Here is a 21,584-nt window from a genome sequence, read left to right on the forward strand (position 1 = left end):
CTTAGAACATTCTTACTTTCATCTCCTTTCTTTTGTCACGTTCCTCTATATCCCCTCTATCCTTCCACTGCCACAGTCTCCTAGCTGTATGGCTTTCCTCACAGATCACAGAGCCTTTTTACATTCACATCTGCTTTCAATCCTCCTCACACTGAGAGTTGAACACAGGTATTACCAATCCCCAGGAGAGGGCAAATACACCCTTTCCCCCCCTGTCATCATAGTTACATAAAAGTTGTCGGCAGAAAAGGACCACTTGGACCACCTAGCCTGTCAATTTTCTTCAGTTACTGTAATACTATACATCATACTGCACTTGTGTTCCAAGTTAATTTCCATTATCATAACTCATGGATGCTTAGTATATGTAATGGTGTTTTTTTTTTTTTAATACTTCATATGTATCAAGATTCATATTCCCCTGAAGCTGCGGGCAGCCGTGAGTGCTCCATGTTTGCCTTTTTGCCGCCAGTGACTTTCCGCTTGCTGCCGGGGAATGCCGCATTTAGCTTCGCATGTCCTTCTCCAGCCACAGGTAAAGTAAGTCTGGCTACATCTGTATATCTCCCAGATGCACCTCCATTGGAAAACTATACTATGCACCATTATATTTCAATGGGGATTGGGGAAGATAACTTTCTTTGCCAGGGGCAAAACAATGATCTACAGCAGGGGGGCCCAAACTTTTTCCCTGCGCCCCCATGCCGGTTGTCCTCCTCTCCGCGCGCCCCACTCCCTCCTTACCTTGATTCCCGGCATCTGGACGTCACGTTGCCATAGCAACGTGACGTCACATGACCCCGCAGTGTCATTTGACGCCGCGTTGCCATGTCGACGCGTCTCCAGATGCCGGCTGAATCAAGGTAAGTGGGTTTACAGAGGCCCTGCAGCTCCCCCGGCTCTTAATTTAAGTGCCTTCGGGAAGCGCGCGGGGCCTCTGTAAACCTCGCGCCCCCCGCAGGTAATCTCGCGCCCCCCCGGGGGGTCGCGTCCCCCACTTTGCGCACCGCTGATCTACAGAATCATTTGGCAATGCAAGGCAATGTGATGCATGCCTATCTGATAGAGAGTTTAATTTACTATTATTGAAATGAAACAGATTTTTCTTAAGTTGCCAATTTTCTCGTTGCTCACATTTGAGTGAATTGGGAATGCATGAAGTCCTCCTGTAGTCATCTGGAACTACTGGTTCCTGTAGTGTTTCTGACAGTGGTGTCGTTTCTCTAGGCTCCTAAGGGGGCGACCCCAGTCACTTCTCGAGGCGTGCGCTGTGCAATGAAGCCCCGCCCCCCCAGTCAGGCCGGTCCCAGTCCCTACCTTGTCGCGCACCTTTCCCCAGCGGTGCGCGACAGGTTTTAAGGGAGGCAGGGGAATTTGAAATTAACATCTGCGACGGAGGCGTGACCACGCCCCCGCCGGCGGTTCAGCCAATAAGGGCGAACCAGCATTGGGATGTCATGTCCACGCCCCCGCAAACCCACAGCCACGCCCCCTATCGTCGCAAACCTTCCCTCTCCCCTCAGACCGCCTATCGCGGTGTAGCGCTGTGCGCGCGCCGCCCCCCCCCCCCCGCCAGGCGCGCGTGCCACAGTGAAGACTGGGGACTCAGCCTTACACTTCAGATCCTTGGATACTACAAAACTAGAGATGTGCAACAATTTCACTGAAGTTTGCGAACCAGGCTAGATTTGTTAAATAATGTGTAAGGTTAAGTGGTGCTTTATATACTGCCATGTTTGCTAAATTCTAGGTAAAAATTGGCAAAATTCTGAGCAATGGGAACGTTAAAGTAAATTTGAACACGCTCACACATCAATTTACAAACCACTCAGCAGGATTGCTTCGTCCATTTAGGGTTGAAGCATTAGTGTTAATGCCACAAACTTTTAACTGGGTTGAAATGCCAGCATCAGCCCACCTTTTTTGGCCACGGGCAAGTCACTTTATCTTTCTGTGCAGCAGGTACCAAAAAAATTATTTATTGCAAACGCCTCAGGCCAGAAATAATTGCCCTTACAAATTCTGTGTACAGTGCTGTGTACATTGTCAGTGCTATAATATATATATATATATATATATATATATATATATATATATATATATATATATATATATATATATATATATATATATATATATATATATATGCAAATACAACTGTATGCTCATACATACAGTTGTATTTGCATATTTGCTTTCCTGTGGAGGGTTTTTGTCACTTTTTTTACTCACCATAACTTAACTCAGTATTATGGTATATATATATATATACTAGCTGAGAGCCCCGGCGTTGCCCGGGATGTTTGTGGTGTGGGTGTGGCATTTGGGTGGGGAGTGGTCCACGCGGCCCATGTGCGGTGGTAGTGCTGCTGTGGCTGTACTGATGGTGATTGTATCGGTGTGCTGATTTGGGAGGGTTTGGTGCTGATGTGGGGGTGCGGATGTGGGTGTGCCGATGGGGGAGGTGCAAAGGTGGCGATGTGTGGGTGCTGATGGTGTTGATGGGGGCTGGGAATGGCGGGGAGCCGAGAATGCCAGTGTGCTGGGGGGGCATGGGATACCGGTGTGCTGATGTGGTGATGCTGGGGATAGTGTGTGTGTGTATACATGTTTGTGTGTATACATTGTATGTGTGTGTGTGTGTGTATACATGTGTGTGTATACATGTGTGTGTGTGTATACATGTGTGTGTATGTATACATTGTGTGTATGTATACATTGTGTGTATGTATACATTGTGTGTATGTTTATATTGTGTGTATACAACATGTTTGTGTGTGTATACACATGTGTGTGTATATACATGTGTGTGTATACACGTGTGTGTGTATACACATGTGTGTGTGTGTACAGGCATACCCCGCATTAACGTACGCAATAGGACCGGAGCATGTATGTAAAGTGAAAATTTACTTAAAGTGAAGCACTAACTTTTCCCCACTTATCGATGCATGTACTGTACTGCAATCGTCACATACGTGAATAACTGATGTAAATAACGCATTTGTAACAGGCTCTATAGTCTCCCCGCTTGCGCACAGCTTCGGTACAGGTAGGGAGCCGGTATTGCTGTTCAGGACGTGCTGACAGGCGCTTGCGCGAGCTGCCGTTTGCCTATTGGGCGCTATGTACTTACTCGCGAGTGTACTTAAAGTGAGTGTCCTTAAACCGGGGTATGCCTGTATACGCGTGTGTGTGTGTATACACTTGTGTGTGTGTATACGCGCGTGTGTGTGTATACGCGTGTGTGTGTATACGCGTGTGTGTGTGTGTATACGCGTGTGTGTGTGTATACGCGTGTGTGTGTGTATACGCATGTGTGTGTATATGCGCGTGTGTGTGTGTATACGCGTGTGTGTGTGTGTGTACGTGTGTGTGTGTGTACGTGTGTGTGTGTATACGTGTGTGTGTGTATACGTGTGTGTGTGTGTGTATACGTGTGTGTGTGTGTGTATACGTGTGTGTGTACACGCCAATGAGAGGTGTGCGGGGGCGGGCCAAGGAACCAAAAAAAAAACGGAGGTGGGAAGGGGGGGAGGTGGTGGGGAGGAACTGGTGAAGGGGGGGAGGTGGTGGGGAGGAGGTGGGAAGGGGGGGGGGGAGGTGGTGGGGAGGAGGTGGGAAGGGGGGGGAGGTGGTGGGAAGGGGGGAGGAGGGGGGAGGTGGTGGGGAGGAGGGGGGAGGTGGTGGGGAGGAAGGGTGAAGTGGTGGGAAGGGGGGGGAGGAGGTGGGAAGGGGGGGGAAGGGGGGGAGGTGGTGGGAAGGGGGGGAAGGTGGGGAGGTGGTGGGGAAGGGTGGGAGGTGGTGGGGAGGGAGGGAGGTGGTGGGGAAGGGGGGGAGGTGGTGGGAAGGGGGAGGGGAGGTGGTGGGGAAGGTGGGGAGGTGGTGGGGATGAGGGGGGAAGGGGGGGAGGTGGTGGGGAGGAGGGGGGAAGGTGGGGGGAAGGGGGGAGGTGGTGGGGAGGAGGGGGGAAGGGGGGAGGTGGTGGGGAGGAGGGGGGAAGGTGGTGGGAAGGGGGGGAAGGTGGGGGAGGTGGTGGGAAGGGGGGGGAGGTGGTGGGAAGGGGGGAGGAGGGGGGAGGTGGTGGGGAGGAGGGGGGAGGTGGTGGGGAGGAAGGGTGAAGTGGTGGGAAGGGGGGGGAGGAGGTGGGAAGGGGGGGGAAGAGGGGGAGGTGGTGGGAAGGGGGTGAAGGGGGGGGAGGTGGTGGGGAAGGGTGGGAGGTGGTGGGGAGGGGGGGGAGGTGGTGGGGAAGGGGGGGAGGTGGTGTTCAGGACGTGCTGACAGGCGCTTGCGTGAGCTGCCGTTTGCCTATTGGGCGCTATGTACTTACTCGCGAGTGTACTTAAAGTGAGTGTCCTTAAACCGGGGTATGCCTGTATACGCGTGTGTGTGTGTATACACGTGTGTGTGTGTATACGCGCGTGTGTGTGTGTATACGCGCGTGTGTGTGTATACGCGAGTGTGTGTATACGCGTGTGTGTGTGTATACGCGTGTGTGTGTGTATACGCATGTGTGTGTATACGCGCGTGTGTGTGTGTATACGCGTGTGTGTGTGTGTACGTGTGTGTATGTGTACGTGTGTGTGTGTATACGTGTGTGTGTGTATACGTGTGTGTGTGTGTGTATACGTGTGTGTGTGTGTATACGTGTGTGTGTGTGTGTGTATACGTGTGTGTGTGTATACGTGTGTGTGTGTGTGTATACGTGTGTGTGTACACGCCAATGAGAGGTGTGCGGGGGCGGGCCAAGGAACCAAAAAAAAACCGGAGGTGGGAAGGGGGGGAGGTGGTGGGGAGGAGGTGGGAAGGGGGGGAGGTGGTGGGGAGGAGGTGGGAAGGGGGGGGAGGTGGTGGGGAGGAGGTGGGAAGGGGGGGGAGGTGGTGGGAAGGGGGGAGGAGGGGGGAGGTGGTGGGGAGGAGGGGGGAGGTGGTGGGGAGGAAGGGTGAAGTAGTGGGAAGGGGGGGGAGGAGATGGGAAGGGGGGGGAAGGGGGGCGGCAGCTCCCTCACCCGTCCGGAAGCTCCCACGTGGATCTGAGGCGGGAGGCAGCGTGTTGTGGCCGCTCCCCCGCTGTGTCCCGGGCACTCACTCCCCCGCTGTGTTCCGGGCGCTCGCTCCCCCGCTGACTGTAGCGGCGCCGGGGGTGGGGGGGGGGGGCTGAAAGCGCGGGAGACACGGGGAGAGGAGGAGGTGCGCGCGGGTGTGGAGGCTGATGTTCCGGGACCGGCGGATATGTGAGCCCCACCCCCCGGGTTATACATGCTGCTAATGTACACCCCCCCTACTGTGTGTGTGTGTGTGTGTGTGTGTCCCTGTGTGTCCCTGTGTGTGTGTGTGTCCGTGTGTGTGTGTGTGTGTGTGTGTGTGTGTGTGTGTGTGTGTGTGTGTGTGTGTGTGTGTGTGTGTGTGTCTGTGTGTGTGTGTGTGTGTGTGTTTGTGTCCCTGTGTGTCCTTTGGCCCGTCACTCCGCCTCAGGCCAATGAGAGGTGTGCGGGGGCGGCCCAAGGGACCAATGAGATTTCCCCTAGGGACACCGGACATCCAGGCAGGCAGGCAGGCAGGCATACAGTGCTTTCACTAATATAGTATAAGATATATCTATATATCAAAAAATAAATAGATGATACCGTTCTGTGGCTAACGAAATGCTTTTATTTGTGCGAGCTTTCGAGATACACTGATCTCTTCTTCCGGCGATGTTACAATGAATGAAGCAAGGATTACTTAAAAACAGTGTCTCTTGGAATGTTATCTGTGCTGGTCCTTCCCCCGGTGTGGATGAGAATTATGGCTGGAGGTGTCAAAGGGTAACTGAAAGCAAGTGAAGAAAGAGTGTGTATGTGTATCAGTGTGAATAAAAATGAATGGAGAGCCCACAGTATAAACAGTGCTCTACACACACCTTGTCACATATAACCCACACCTAGGAGCCCTAAGCAAGATCGCCAGGAAACTACAACCCATCCTCCAGGAAGATACAAGACTGCAACAGGTCTTCCCTGAATCACCCTTATTATCATACAGACAACCCCATAATCTCAAGAATATTATGGTGAGGAGTAAAGTATTCAGCAGTACAACTGAATGCGGGACAAAACCATGCCAGGACCCAAGATGCAAAACCTGCGCAATGCTCTACACAGCGGACACAATACAAATACCACACAGGAATCGGGAATACAAAATCAGAGGAAAGTTCACCTGTTCTTCCAGCAATGTCGTGTACCTCATCATGTGCATGAAATGCCCAGGGGGCTGCTACTACATAGGTGAGACAGGGCAGGGGCTAAACAAGAGAATGAACCTGCATCGCCACAGCATCACACGCGGTACAAGAGACAGTCCTGTTGGCGAACATTTCTCTGACTCTGGCCATAAGATGAACGATCTGAGGGTTGCCATACTCAAAGGTAATCTTAAAACCCCGAAAGAGAGACGGTTGCATGAATACAAATTTATGCAACTGTTCGGGACACTTAGCAGTGGCCTAAACACAGATCGAAATTTTATGAGTCATTACTGACACTAGTGAACTCTCGTCCCATGAGCGCTAAAGACCATGTCTGTACACACTGTGCTATATGTATGCACACACAGCTGTCTCTCACACATACTAATACTCCTTGGTTTTCCATCCCTATACTCCAATAGGGACCACTAAGTATCCACACACACTTTTAGTTGTGCTACAAACTCTCACATTTCCACCCACACCATTTATATCCAATCCCACTCCACACACACCTTGTGTAAAGCACTGTATATACTGTGGGCTCCCCATTAATTTTTATTCACACTGATACACATACACACTCTTTCCTCACTTGCTTTCATTACCTTTTGACACCTCTAGCCATAAATCTCATCCACACCGGGGGAAGGAACAGCACAGATAACATTCCAAGAGACACTGTTTTTTAAGTAACCTTTTGCTTCATTCATTGTAACATCGCCGGAAGAAGAGATCAGTGTATCTTGAAAGCTCGCACAAATAAAAGCATTTCGTTAGCCACAGAACGGTATCATCTATTTATTTTTTGATTATATATATATATATACTGTATATACAGTATATCATTTTCAGCTGTGTGATTCCTCTCATATATAAACATGCTGTTTCCTCCTCTCTTCTATTACTACTACACTACTACTGGTTTCTTTCTTGCGTGTATGATGTGTGTATGCTTCTCACCCCCCTTCTCTGCCTTTGACACACACTGTCACTGCCTTGTGTCATATTCCTTATCTATGTTTCAGGAGCCAGTCAGCTCAGAAAACCAACAGAGTTGTTATTTATTTCACTGATCTGAAGAGAGATGCTCTGTTTTCCTATTCTCACACCTGGAGGAATTTCTAAGAGTGCTTAAGTCCTATATTTGTCTTAAGGATGCCCCACACCACTTCCCTCCCTAGTCCCATGACATAAGACCAACAAGTCACAAACACTGTTGTTTGAGGTAAAAGGCCACACCTTTTATTCACATGCAGTAATAACAATAAATATTTATATATGTTATCCAGTGTGATGCAAGCAACACACTCACACTGCCCCCTGGCAGATTCCTCTCCAGTATGAAATGGACATGTGACTGGTGATGGACATAATAGCAGCCAATGACAAAGGCTGTGGAAGATGTGGGAATAAGAGGGGCGGAGCCATGGAAGGGGGGCGGCCATGACACGTGGAGTCAGATCTGCACTAGCCTGAATGCATTCAGGCTCGATCGAGTGTGACCCGGGGCCAGTCTGAGTCCTGCTGAGAGAGTGGCGATCCTCTGGAGGGAGAACAGTACCTGGTGCAGCTAAGCCCAGCAGATCTGTGCCGGAAAGCGCACGGTGTGTCGATCGCCTTTGGAGGGGACCCTGAACAGTTGCAGTTAACAGTGATAAGTACACCTTTGTGAAGTACAGGCCGGCTACACTTTAGTGCATTAAAAGCTCCAACAGTGTCCGGCACCATTTACATAGGCCCAAATACACAGGAGTGGGTGGCCAACTCCTAACTTTTATGTGTAGTGTTTTGATATAAGCTGTATAACATGTGTAGTGATACTTTGTTGAGGATCACATTGTTCTTAAGTATTAGTGATCTAAAAAGTGTCTCAGTTGGCGTTACACAATTGTAAATTGTAAATTGGCTTAAATTGTAATTATATTAAAGTGATAGTACTAAAGTGATTACAATGTATAGTGACATAAATAAATGTAACTGTGATAATATAATATATATAACACGTGAAAATAAAAGTGCACTAACACACTTATAAACAGTGAACAAAAAGTTATGTTCTAAAATAAATGGAATGCTCTCTATTAAAAACTCTAATAGAGAGCATTCAATTTAGAAACATTAGAAACTAAAAGAGAGCATAACATTTAAATACTCTAATAGGGAGCGTTCAATTTTTTATAGAGCACAACTTGTAGTTCGAGTCATTGTTCTGGGACTAAAGGGAACTTGTTTCCTTCATTGGTTTGCAAACCATAACAGTTGTGTATAATTGTATGAAGCCAGGTCCCCCTTCTGCTTGTGGGCCCCCCCTCTGGGTACTCACCCTGCGGCGGTCGGGAGTAGATGCGGCCATTCGCGGGGAGGTGTGGGGGCATGGGCGCGTGTGACGCGCGCTCTTCATGCTGCGGCCGGTTGCCAGAGACGCGTGCGGCCGGTTGCTAGGGCCGCGGTCGGGTTGCAAGGCGCGCCCGGCGGTTCCCGGTGCAGGGCGCCGCCATGACAGTTCTTCGCGCATGCGCCGACTGCCGATGCGACGGGAGGCCCTGGTTAGATCGCGCATGCGCAAGACAAGCGCGTGAACTGCCACCAATGAGAGGAGGTCTCTGTAAGGGAACATCAAGTCCCATGAGCCTCTGGAGCGGACACGTGACGCCAGGGAGCCAATAGGGCTGCAGGAGCTCCCTGCTTGCAGGGAATAGATATATTTTGCGGGTTGCAGCACGTTGGCAGTTGGTGACAAGAGCAGCTAGGGGAAGGAGGTAGGGTGCAGGAGTCAGTGACTCTCTGCACTAGGCCAGCAATTCCCCTAGGCCCCAGATAGCGCTGAGTTTTCTAGTGGAGTGTTGTAGGGACAGGCCCTAGGTTAGCCCCATTAGCTATTTGTTAGAGTGCAACGAACATTGTGCGTCTTGCTGGGAGAGAGCTGGACTATTATCCGATAGAGATCGCCTTTGATGGATCGTCCTGCGGTGGATCACGAATATCGTGCGGGAGTTCGCCTCGATCCTTTGTGAAGTCCGCTGCAGGTCCGAGCACTGGAGTGCTCGGCAGGTAACCAATAACCTCACGTGCACCAACAAGGCCTATCACCAGACATAGTGGCTGCGCAGTCACACACACACACTTGTATATGACTTGGGAGTGCGAGACATTGGGTTGGGTTTACTGGACACGGGGTGGGATCATTCTGTGGAAGTGTTAGCGTCCGCCGTGGCGCATAAAGTGTTGGTGTCCGCCGTGGTGCAAGATAGTTTTAGCGTTTGTTGAGACGCAGTGGTTAGTGTCTTCTCTAGAGAGGGACACCTGTTATATTCATTGTGATTATATACGTGTTTCTTATTCTCCAAAGTAAAAGGTATTTGGTTATCTCACATACGTGTATATGGTTATTGTATTGTCCTGCGAGGAACCACTCCCCCTCTGGTGGGAGCCATCGCAGGTGGAGGTGCTGCACCGAGTAAGTGGTTACTCATTAGTATAATATATTGCCCCAGGTTCCCCGTGGCGGAAGCTCAGCCCTCCTGTGAGCCAACAGGTAAAGCACCACACCCAGGTAACACTGGATGTTCCCCGCACCCACCTTATAATCTGCGATTTGGTGGGGGAACACCCGTTACATTTGGAGGCGCTGCTGAGAGCTTAGACCTGGGGTGCCCTGTTCCATTTTTGTCCCTCAAAATGTCACCCCCATTACCGTCCCCCTCACGCTCAGAAGTGTGTGATTGGGCCATGGAGCTACAAGGGCCGCCGCTCCACACGCTCGCGGTGAGCCGGGTTCCTGTTGATACGCCATCTTCATCCATACAACTGGCCTTGTGGCAACACACACATATCCGGGATGCTGCCAAAATAAGAGTGTTAGAGCGACATAAGGATGCGAATCGGGAGTATTGCTCCGTGTTAGTGAGTATAGGGCAAGATATAACTGAAGATCAGGGTCCGTCCAGCTTGTGGCTCACGACGTCCACCGGGTTTTGCTGTATTGTTGTCTATCCTGAATGGCCCATAAAATCAGAACCCGGCAGCTCCCGCACAAATTTACAAGAGGTTGCAATGCACACATCGCCTTCCCCCTCTGAAATTGATCGCGGGGCCGAGAGGGCCTCACACGCTGACTACAGCCCACCATTAAGTATGGCCAACTCGTCCTCTAAACCTGGGGACGAAATCCGAATGCTAGCTCAGGCCCTCCTAGAATTGGGGCCGTCCCGATCCGAAGCTCAGATTTCGCAACAGTATCGCAAGCTAAAAATCTTTTCAGGAAGCAAGCTTACCCCAACGGGCGAAGAGGCGTTTGACATCTGGAGAGAATACACTTCTCAGGTTCTAGAAGAATGGACGTGCTCTGAGTTGGTGAAGCGGCAACGCATAATGGAATGCCTGCGCCCTCCCTCATCCACCACAATACAGATGGCTAAAGATCAACTTGCGGACGTCACCGCACATCAAATGCTAGAGACTCTTGCGTGGGCTTATGGACGAACTGAGGACATAGGGCAATTGATGAAACGGTATTACGATCTTTGCCAGAAAGACGGAGAGGAGCTATCTGACTTCTTACAGCGGATTCGAGCAGTCTTATGGGAAATGCGAAAAAGGAAAAGTATTACGGCCGCCCAAGTGGATGAATACTGTCCTGCTCAATTTCTGAGAGGAGCGATACCTGACCACCATATCGTAATCATGATAAAGTGCTCCATGATGCAGGGTGACCCCCCTTCCTGGGAAAAGCTAATGGATGAGATAAAAAAACATGAAGCCTATGCCCAGTTGCACACTTCCAAGAAGGTTAAGGAGCCTTCCAGCAGTGACCCTGCTAAAGCCACTGGGGCCAAGGCCAAGAACACCCCGACCCAGGATGAGGAGGTCGCAATTAAGGGCTCGGGCCCCAAAGCTAGACCCGCCCGTAAATCATCTTCTCCGTACAGGGGCCGCTCTGAACAAAGAGATCTCCTTTGCTATACCTGCGGTAAGAAGGGCCACTTCTTCCGTGATTGTCCAGAAAGGGAGGACCTCACCGAGGACAAAACTCCCGACCAAAGAAACCCAGCCCGGTCGATGGTATGCCGAGTACAAACTGTCGGGTCTGATGTGGAGACCCCTCCGGGAACTACCGATGCCCCTGCGGAGGCCGACGCAGGGGATGACGCCTCCAACCGGGAAGCTTACAGCTAAGTAGGTCCTGCAGCTATCATACCGGTGTTACTAGAAGGGATCTATGCGTCGGCTCTACTGGACACGGGGTCACAAGTGACCATCATATACCGCCCATTCTATGAACAACACCTCCGACACTGCCCCCTGAGAGCGGCCGAACATGTGACCGTACGGGGGCTAAGTAATGAAGACTACCCCATCGATGGTATTGTAAGGGTTCAAATGGAAATACTCCAGCTGAACACTGGCAAGAGACACCCCATGCATGTAGCGGCCCTGGTATGCCCGGAGCCCCAAGACCAGTGCAAGTACCCGATCATCTTGGGCACCAACGCTGATATAGTTCAGGCGGTGATCCGAGCGTACCTGAAAGAGACTAACGAGTTGCCGCTAGCCACCGCTCTCCTTGATCCGGTCCTACGAGAGGAGTGCAAACGGGTGTACACCCTGGAGCGACACGGGATCTCTACAATCATTAACGCAGGCTGATGACCATATTACCAGGGGGAGTGCGAAGAATGGGCGTCTGGTGTTGTTATCCCGAACGAGATGGGAGCGATCAGTTTTTCTCTCTGGAAAGTACGCCTGAAGAAGAAGAGGTTCGGAGAGGGTATAGGGTACTACCCAAAGTGAGGGAGTGGACGGCTAAGATCCCTCTACGAACCCATGTGTATGTACAGAAACTCTCCCCCTTCCCGATGGAATTTGATGCCGACCAGAAGTTAGGTTGCATATATCCGGTCAGCCCTGTAGAAACCACACCTCAGGTGAAGGCGGCGGCCGTGGATGAGCGGTTAGTCGAGCTGGACTTCAACTTCGGTGAGTCGACACTGTCCACCCAGTGGAAGGAGCGGCTGGCAACCCAGTTGAATCAACGACGAGAGGTGTTCTCCACGAGTGACATGGATGTGGGGTGCAGTCACAGCGCCAAACATACCATTTGACTGAGTGATGCCACCCCGTTCCGAGAACGCTCTCGTCGCATCGCCCCGCGGGATGTGGACGATGTGAGGAACGTCATTCACGATATGGAAGATGCCGGGATTTTGACGGAGTCTCGGGGCCCCTAATCGTCACCCATAGTGGGGGTGCGTAAAAAGAACGAATCCGTACGACTGTGTGTCGACTATCGAACTCTGAACCATCGTACGATACCGGATCAGTACAACCTTCCGCGCATTGAAGAGATACTGAATGCACTGAATGGAAGTCAATGGTTCAGCGTGCTCGACCTCTGATCCGGGTACTATCAGGTACCTATGAATGTGGAATATCAGGAGAAAACAGCTTTCGTCTGCCCATTGGGATTCTACCAATTTACACGTATGCCCCAAGGTATATGTGGGGCGCTTGCTACCTTCCAACGGCTGATGGAAAAGACTATCGGGGACATGAGCCCGCGTGAGTGTCTTGTATACCTGGATGACATCATTGTCTTCGGAAGAACTCTGGAAGAGCACGTAGAGTGGTTACTTAAAGTGATAGACTGTCTGGGGAACGAAGGGTTGAAATTGTCCCTAGACAAGTGCCGGTTTTGCCATACCTCAGTGACCTACGTGGGACACATCGTGTCCGCCTAAGGGATCGCCACTAACCCCGCCAAGGTAGAAGCAGTAGTGAACTGGCCTTGTCCTGAGAATGTCACGGAGCTGCGATCCTTCCTGGGATTCTGTGGGTATTACCGTCGCTTCGTGGAAGGGTACTCTAGTAGAGCTAAACCCCTGAACAATCTGTTGAAGATATCCCCCGCAGAGACCGGAAGGAAGGCTGTATCGGCACGCCAACCGTTTGGTGATAAATGGACGTCTGAGTGTGAGCAGGCCTTCCTGAAATTGAAGAAGTGTCTGACCGAAGCGCCGGTGCTTGCGTATGCTGATCCCGAACAGCCATACGTTCTGCATGTGGATGCCAGTCTCAATGGACTGGGCGCCGTCCTGCACCAAAAGCACCCTGAGGGTCTTCGGCCTGTAGCCTACATCAGCCGCAGCTTGACGCCCAGTGAACAGAAATACCCTGTCCACAAGTTGGAGTTCCTGGCTTTCAAGTGGGCTATCACCGAGAAGCTCCACGATTACCTGTACGGTGTTACCTTCGAGGTAAGGACGGATAACAATCCCCTCACATACGTCAATACCTCGGCCAAATTGGATGCCGCCGGACACCGCTGGCTGGCCGCCCTAAGCAACTACAGGTTCTCCATGAAGTATAAGCCAAGACCTTTGAATATAGGGGCTGACGCTCTATCCAGACGACCCGGGTTAAGTGCTATTCCAGATGATGAGGAATGGGAGGAACTCCCAGGACCCGGATTGCGAGCTATGTGTAGCATTGCCGCCATTGTCAACGACCAAGTGGTCTTTTCAGAATTACGAGTGGCTGATTCATTGGGATGTCGGTCGCAGGCTGTTCCAGCCGCCTACTGCGACCCCAAAGGGATGAACATCACGCATGACAAGGTGTTACGGTGGAAGGCGACGTGGTGATCAAAGGGAAGCACAAACATGTGGAGATATAAAAAATAAAACTGATGGTGAAGTATTGTGACAAATGGATAAGTATTCTTCTTTAGATCTGCTGGTAATTATACTCACAAATGTGAGGATTATACTGTGTACATAAAGGTATCTTTGGGTGTATCTCTGTAGTGATGATAAGCTGACTGGAGCCTCGGTGTGGGAATGTATTCCTTAAATGGTTAAACACAGAAAAGCCAACATAGCGCGATCTGTTTAAAAACTGTATAAAAGTGGTTAAAAATATAACAATACACTCACATGATGTATGCTATTTAAAAGCATTTAGATACGCAATGGATCTCGCCTCCAGTGTCTTGGTGCAGTTTTTCCTTCCCTCTTCTCAGCGTGCATCTCACTCCTGCGTTCCAGCAGGGCGGATGTGACGTCAGTGAGACTTCGGGGGTTCCGGTTTGGCGGGCTGGCTGTGAATCACCTTCACTCTACGCGTTTCTTCCCTGAGGATTTCTTCAGAAGTGTTGGTGATGATACTGTGACTAGATTATATACCCTAACATATCTACTGATAGGATCAACCCTTAATTAGTGTCTTAAAGTGATATCGATTTATTTTTGACTAAAGTGCTAACTGGGCTATTAAAAGTCTCAAGTATCGGATATTCTAATTAGTTCTTGATTTACATGTTATACAGGGTATTCTGAATAAATGTATATGTATTATTACAGAATGTTTCATAATTATATGTGCATTGATGTTATCTCCATATCACAACATATAAGGAGTCCAAAAATATAAACTACTATTTATTTAAAACCTGGAATTTAGCGTCGCAATAAAATTAATTTTTATAAAATATAGAATAGTAGTCTATAACAACATTCTACATAACTTTCTTGAACTTAAAAACTTAGGTATATTAAGGAGGTCTAAAGGGAGACAAGAAATGTGTGATTAAAATCATGACAAATGATACAAATTGACATTATAAAAGAACTTTATAAAAAAGGCTTCACATCAAAGTCTAAATTTAAACCTAGAGGGGACATTGTTTGTAGTTCATACATCCAGTATGATTCTCTTTTTATTAATGCTAAATTTCTATTTCCCCCTCTCCAATGAGGCATTACTTGTTCAATGGCTTTATAGGTTAGACCTTGAGGGTTTGAGTTGTGAGCTATTAAAAAATGATTAGAGACACTGTGTGTGGTAAGTTTCTTTTTAATGTTACCAATGTGCTCTAATATGCGCACTTTCAGAGGGCGTATTGTTTTTCCTATGTACAGGCATACCCCGCTTTAAGTACATTCACTTTAAGTACACTCGCGAGCAAGTACATATCGCCCGATAGGCAAACGGCAGCTCACGCATGCGCCTGTCAGCATGTCCTGAACAGCAATACCGGCTCCCTACCTGTACCGAAGCTGTGAGCAAGCGGGGAGACTATAGAGCCTGTTACACATGCGTTATTTACATCAGTTATGCACGTATATGATGATTGCTGTACAGTACATGCATCGATAAGTGGAAAAAGGCAGTGCTTCACTTTAAGTACATTTTCGCTTTACATACATGCTCCGGTCCCATTGCGTATGTTAATGTGGGGTATGCCTGTATTGGTATCCGCAAATACATTCTAAAAGATAGATCACAAAATTGGACCTGCAGTTGAGATGTTGTTTTATTTTATAGGACTTCTGAGTGGCAGAAGAAATAAAACTATCAGTTGAGGCGGAACTAAAGTGACATGCTATGCAAACTTTACAGTTGAAAAAACCCTTGGGTAAATTTAGCCAAGTGGAGTGGTTTGTTTGTTTTTTCTTTAATGCGCTAGGAGCCAGTTTGTTTTTAATATTTGGTGCTTTTTTAAAAATCATCTGTGCTCTATCGGGTAAGTATGATCCTAAAATTGGATCATTTTTTAATATAGCCCAGTGTGTATTAATAATAGCTCCAATTGTTTTGGCATCCTTACTGTATTGTGTAATAAATGGCACTTTAATTTTTGTGTCTGAGTTTTTATTAGATGCTGGTATTAATAAAGATTCTCGAGTTTCTATATTAATTCTTTCCAAAGCTTGTTCAATGTTCCTAGACTTATATTTTCTTTCTTTGTATTTTTTAGTTAGAATATTAGACTGTTCTATAAAAGCAAAATTGTCTGTACAGTTGCGTTTGATTCTGCGATATTGGCCATATGGTATATTTGATATCCATTTATCAAGATGGCAGCTGGACTGAAGAATAATATTATTAGCGTCCACTTCTTTAAAATAATTTTTTGTTTTAATACAGTCATTTTCTAAATAAATTGTCAAGTCTAAAACGTTGATACTAGATTTGCTTATATTCGACGTAAATTTAAGATTGATATCATTATTGCCTAAATATATAAGAAACAGATTAAGATCATCATATGTGCCCTTCCAAATAAAAATAATATCATCTATAAATCTCCGCCATGTGACCAAGTACGGTGGAAGGATCTGGTAGACTACCAAGTACGAGACCCTGTCGTTAGTATCATCAGGCGAGCCGTTGAAAAGAAGAACCCAGCCCTTCTGAAACACGCGCCCAATGATTTGGTGGCCTTGCTCATGCGGGAATGGGACAAATTCGAGATAGACAATTGCTTACTCTATCGGGTGGTGCAATACCACAACCACCCGGATAGGCGACAACTAGTCCTCCCTAAGAACTTACAATATCTGGTGTTGAAGTCCCTACATGATGATCATGGACATCTTGGTATACTGTAGACAAGACCTTTGGGCTGGTCAGAGATCGCTTTTTCTGGCCCAAGATGCGAGAGGCCGTTGAGCGCCACTGTCGCCGCTGTACTAGGTGTTTACAGCGCAAGACCCTGCCTACCCGAGTAGCCCCCATGGGCCATCTAAAAAGTTCTGGCCCCATGGATCTTGTGTGTATGGACTTTCTGTGCATTGAACCTGATAGCTGGGGAATATGCAACGTACTGGTCAACACGGACCATTACACATGATATGCCCAGGCCTTCCCCACGAAAGATCAGAAAGCCATCACAGTTGCAAAAATATTATGGGAGAAATACTTCATGCACTATGGTCTTCCCAACCGCCTTCACTCCGACCAAGGGCGGGACTTTGAAAGCACCTTGATCAGAGAACTACTCAAAATGCTGAACATTGCCAAATCACGAACAACTCCATATCACCCCGAAGGAGATGCCCTGCCAGAGCGATTTAATCGAACCTTACTGGACATGCTCGGAACTCTGCAGAGTCGACATGTGGAGGCCTTGGTGCATGCGTACAACTGTACCAGACACGAGTCAACTGGATTCTCCCCATACTTCCTCATGTTTGGGCGAGAGGCGATACTGCCAGTGGATGTGCGCCTTCGCGTCTCGACAGATGGGATACACAATGCTACCCATTTCAAATATGTGCAAAGGCTCAAAGATAGTTTACAGCAGGCCTATCAACAAGCTGAGAAGGCTACAGCTACGTTGAACGCTGGAAATAAAAGACGGTACGATCATAAGGTCAAATATCGGGAACTTCGTCCTGGGGACGCTGTGTTGCTTAGAAATCTGGGAGTCCCGGGAAAACACAAATTGGCCGACCGATGGAGAGACGGAGTGTATGAAATAGAATCCCAGATGCCTGGCCTCCCAGTCTATCGCATCAAAGACACTGACGGCCGGGTAAAGGTATGGCACCGTAATCATCTTCTCCCCATTCCACAAGTGGAATATGAAGAGACAGAGATACTGGCCACACCGCTCAATGGTGAGCCTGACTTATCAGAGTTGGGTCAAGAAGATCCTATGGAAGGACCCTCTCAAAGGGACTACTCCACAGAAGGGGCATCTCCCGGAGGAGCTACGGGTAAAGGGCCCCGTAGGCCAATGCCTACTAAGGTGGCACCAACAGGCCAGCCGTTGGATGCACAGAGCCCATGCTTTGTGCCTAACAGAGACTGTTCAGAGACAATTATCCCCTCAAGGGAAGAGGCTGAGCCTCAGGACTGTGTTTATTACTCCCCCGAGGGAGTTGCAGAAGAACAGCTTCGCCGGAGTCAAAGAGTAAGGTGCCCTCCAAATCGGGTAACCTATGACCAAATTGGGGTACCCCATTATGAGGCTCAGCAGTGGGCTCACGGCAGAGTGCAGTCTGTCATTGTGATGTTCACTGAAATGTGTAATCTGATCTAGAGTTAATTAAGATCGTATGTGGTTGTTGCAATTTTATTATATAACTTCTGTACATAGTTACATTGTTGTGTCCCAAAGCGGGGACGTTGAGGATTTTACCAGGGGGAGGATGTAGCTATGTCCCCCTTCTGCTTGTGGGCCCCCCCTCTGGGTACTCACCGTGCGGCGGTCGGGAGTAGATGCGGCCGTTCGCGGGGAGGTGTGGGGGCATGGGCGCGTGTGACGCATGCTCTTCATGCTGCGGCCGGTTGCCAGAGACGCGTGCGGCCGGTTGCTAGGGCCGCGGTCGGGTTGCGAAGCGCGCGCGTGGTTCCCGGTGTAGGGCGCCGCCATGACAGTTCTTCGCTCATGCGCCGACTGCCGATGCGACGGAAGGCCCTGGTTAGATCGCGCATGCGCAAGACAAGCGCGCGAACTGCCACCAATGAGAGGAGGGCTCTGTAAGGGAACTTCAAGTCCCATGAGCCTCTGGAGCGGACACGTGATGCCAGGGAGCCAATAGGGCTGCAGGAGCTCCCTGCTTGCAGGGAATAGATACATTTCGTGGGTTGCAGCACGTTGGCAGTTGGTGACAGGAGCAGATAGGGGAAGGAGGTAGGGTGCAGGAGTCAGTGACTCTCTGCACTAGGCCAGCAATTCCCTTAGGCCCCATATAGCCCTGAGTCACCCTAGTGGAGTGTTGTAGGGACAGGCCCTAGGTTAGGGACTCTGCCCCATTAGCTATTTGTTAGAGTGCAACGAACATTGTGCGTCTTGCTGGGAGAGAGCTGGACTATTATCCGATAGAGATCGCCTTTGATGGATCGTCCTGCGGTGGATCATGTATATCGTGCGGGAGTTCGCCTCGATCCTTTGTGAAGTCCGCTGCAGGTCCGAGCACTGGAGTGCTCGGCAGGTAACCCATAACCTCACGTGCATCAACAAGGCCTTATCACCAGACATAGTGGCTGCACAGTCACACACACACACACTTGTATATGACTTGGGAGTGCGAGACATTGGGTTGGGTTTACTGGACACGGGGTTGGATCATTCTGTGGAAGTGTTAGCGTCCGCCGTGGCGCATAAAGTGTTAGCGTCCGCCATGGCGCATAAAGTGTTAGCGTCCGCCGTGGCGCATAAAGTGTTGGCGTCTGCCGTGGCGCAAGATAGTGTTAGCGTTGTGTGAGAGGCAGGGGTTAGTGTCTTCTCTAGAAAGGGACACCTGTTATATTCATTGTGATTATATACGTGTTTCTTATGCTCCAAAGTAAAAGTATTTGGTTATCTCACATACGTGTATATGGTTATTGTATTGTCCTGCGAGGAACCACTCCCCCTCTGGTGGGAGCCATCGCAGGTGGAGGTGCTGCACCGAGTAAGTGGTTACTCATTAGTATAATATATTGCCCCAGGTTCCCCGTGGCGGAAGCTCAGCCCTCCTGTGAGCCAACAGGTAAAGCACCACACCCAGGTAACACTGGATGTTCCCCGCACCCACCTTATAATCTGCGATTGGGTGGGGGAACACCCGTTACATGTATATGTATAATAGTATCCTCTGATCTTTGCAAAATACAATACATTAGCACTTTATTTCCCCTCTAGCACTCTAGACAGGGTTATTTTCCATTTGGTATATGCTGCAGAGTTTTTAGACCCGATTTGATAACAGCACATTATTAGCCATACTGAGTGGTTGTTGTTTTTAACTGGGTTGGGTTTTTGTGTTGGTCACCTTGCCATGTGTGGATATTTTTGTATTATGATTTCTGACAGTTTCCTGTTTAATAAGTAGTACATCATTGAGCGCACTGTCGGGAATACTATTTTTTTTTCTCTCGCTATCTTATTATTCCACGTGCACCATCCTTCAGTGGGTTAATTAGTGTACTTTTACTAATGAATAACCTTGAGCGGACATCTGGACACCTTGTGTTTTTGTATCCTGTTGAACATAGCCTTGCAATAATCTCCAACCAAACAATCAGAACACCTGGAAAAGAAACCACATTCTGGCTGATATCTCCTTTTACATTGCAAACTAAATCCAATGTACATCACTGCCCCAAATCATTACCCCCTGTGACATAGTCGCAGGATAATGGGCAGCTTTCTGTCTAATTTATAGAAGAAGTGCAGACTTAGTACTGAAGTGATCCATTCCACAGTTTCACAGTTGCTCCAGGCCAGAGATTAGTGGTTCTGGTTTTTCCCATACAGTATGTGCTCTCCTAATTACTAGAACAGGTATTTCGTGCAGAGAGGGTTGCTTTTTCAGCCTTTCACATAGAGCCTGGAGGCTGAGGGTATAGCAGCTCCCCTCCATCCAGTTCGGGGAGGATGCCCCTTTCACATACTGCAGCATCTGAGGATCAAATGGGATGCTGTCCCCAACTCAAAGTTAAGGACTCAAAGTTATTCTATCTGTGTGTTATTTTTAAGTTGGTAACTGGCGTAGCCAGCTAATATTACAGATAGGGATATGCATGTGGGTTAGACTCCTGACAGGAGTAGATTATATTTTTATAAGTTTATTTTGTCCGCTGAAGGTTGAGGGCTAAGTGCCCCTTGTGTGTATACAAGTGTTTGTTCCCCTTTTATGCAAAATAAACCCTAGAAGACTGTGTCAGGATGAACCTGGACAAGCGGCAGCGCTACATAAAGGGAGCAGTTTGCCACACCCCCTGCATGAAATACCAATGTGCCAGGACTTATTAAATGCTGCTTGCTACACAAAACCTCAGGCAGCACTTGTACCCCTTACTTTTATGCTCCTTTTCTCCAACCCCATCCACCTGAAGTCCAAGGCGCATCCTATACGGTCATTACGCACCCTTCTTGTGGCCCCAAAAACATACAGTAAGAATCACAGCAAATGCAAACATTCTTGGGACACAATATAACAAAGAAAAAACATAAACCATACAACCAATACACAACTAGGCAATTTTAATCACATCCTCTCCCAACCCAAGTCTAGCAGCCTCAGTTGCTGTCCCAATTCAGCAGGAATGCGTCCCAAGCACTGCTACCTCCATTCCCAATTCTGCCAACACATCCACTGAGCATGTTAACAAATTGAAAATGGGACAGTAGAGAGCCATCCTCATGTAGTAAATGCTCCCCTTTCCACATCGGTAGCACTGCCTTATACCCCAAAAACCTTGCCCGGACAAACCACACTTCTCAATGCACCAATCTGCCACCAAGACAATCAACATCTCCGATTCATTTTCGACTGACATATCAAAATACCGAAATGATCCTGTAACAATATAACTTTGCCCCACATAATGCAACCAGACCACACCTTTGAACCAGTTACCAGCTCACCCAGACGCAACTCCCCTAAAAGGCAATCACAAGGGCAGCATTGACCAGTTTAATTTCAACTCTGAATAACAAACTGATACTAACATTCTCAATAAACCCTCTACAAATCCTGGTGCAACCTTCTTATGACTATCCTTGACCAACAGACCACTCTTACAACCTGCCATATTTTCCTAATGACAAAATTCTTCTAAATATCCTCACCGCCCTTCA

This window comes from Ascaphus truei, chromosome 6, assembly GCF_040206685.1.
Source record: "Ascaphus truei isolate aAscTru1 chromosome 6, aAscTru1.hap1, whole genome shotgun sequence".
Lineage (NCBI taxonomy): Eukaryota > Metazoa > Chordata > Amphibia > Anura > Ascaphidae > Ascaphus > Ascaphus truei.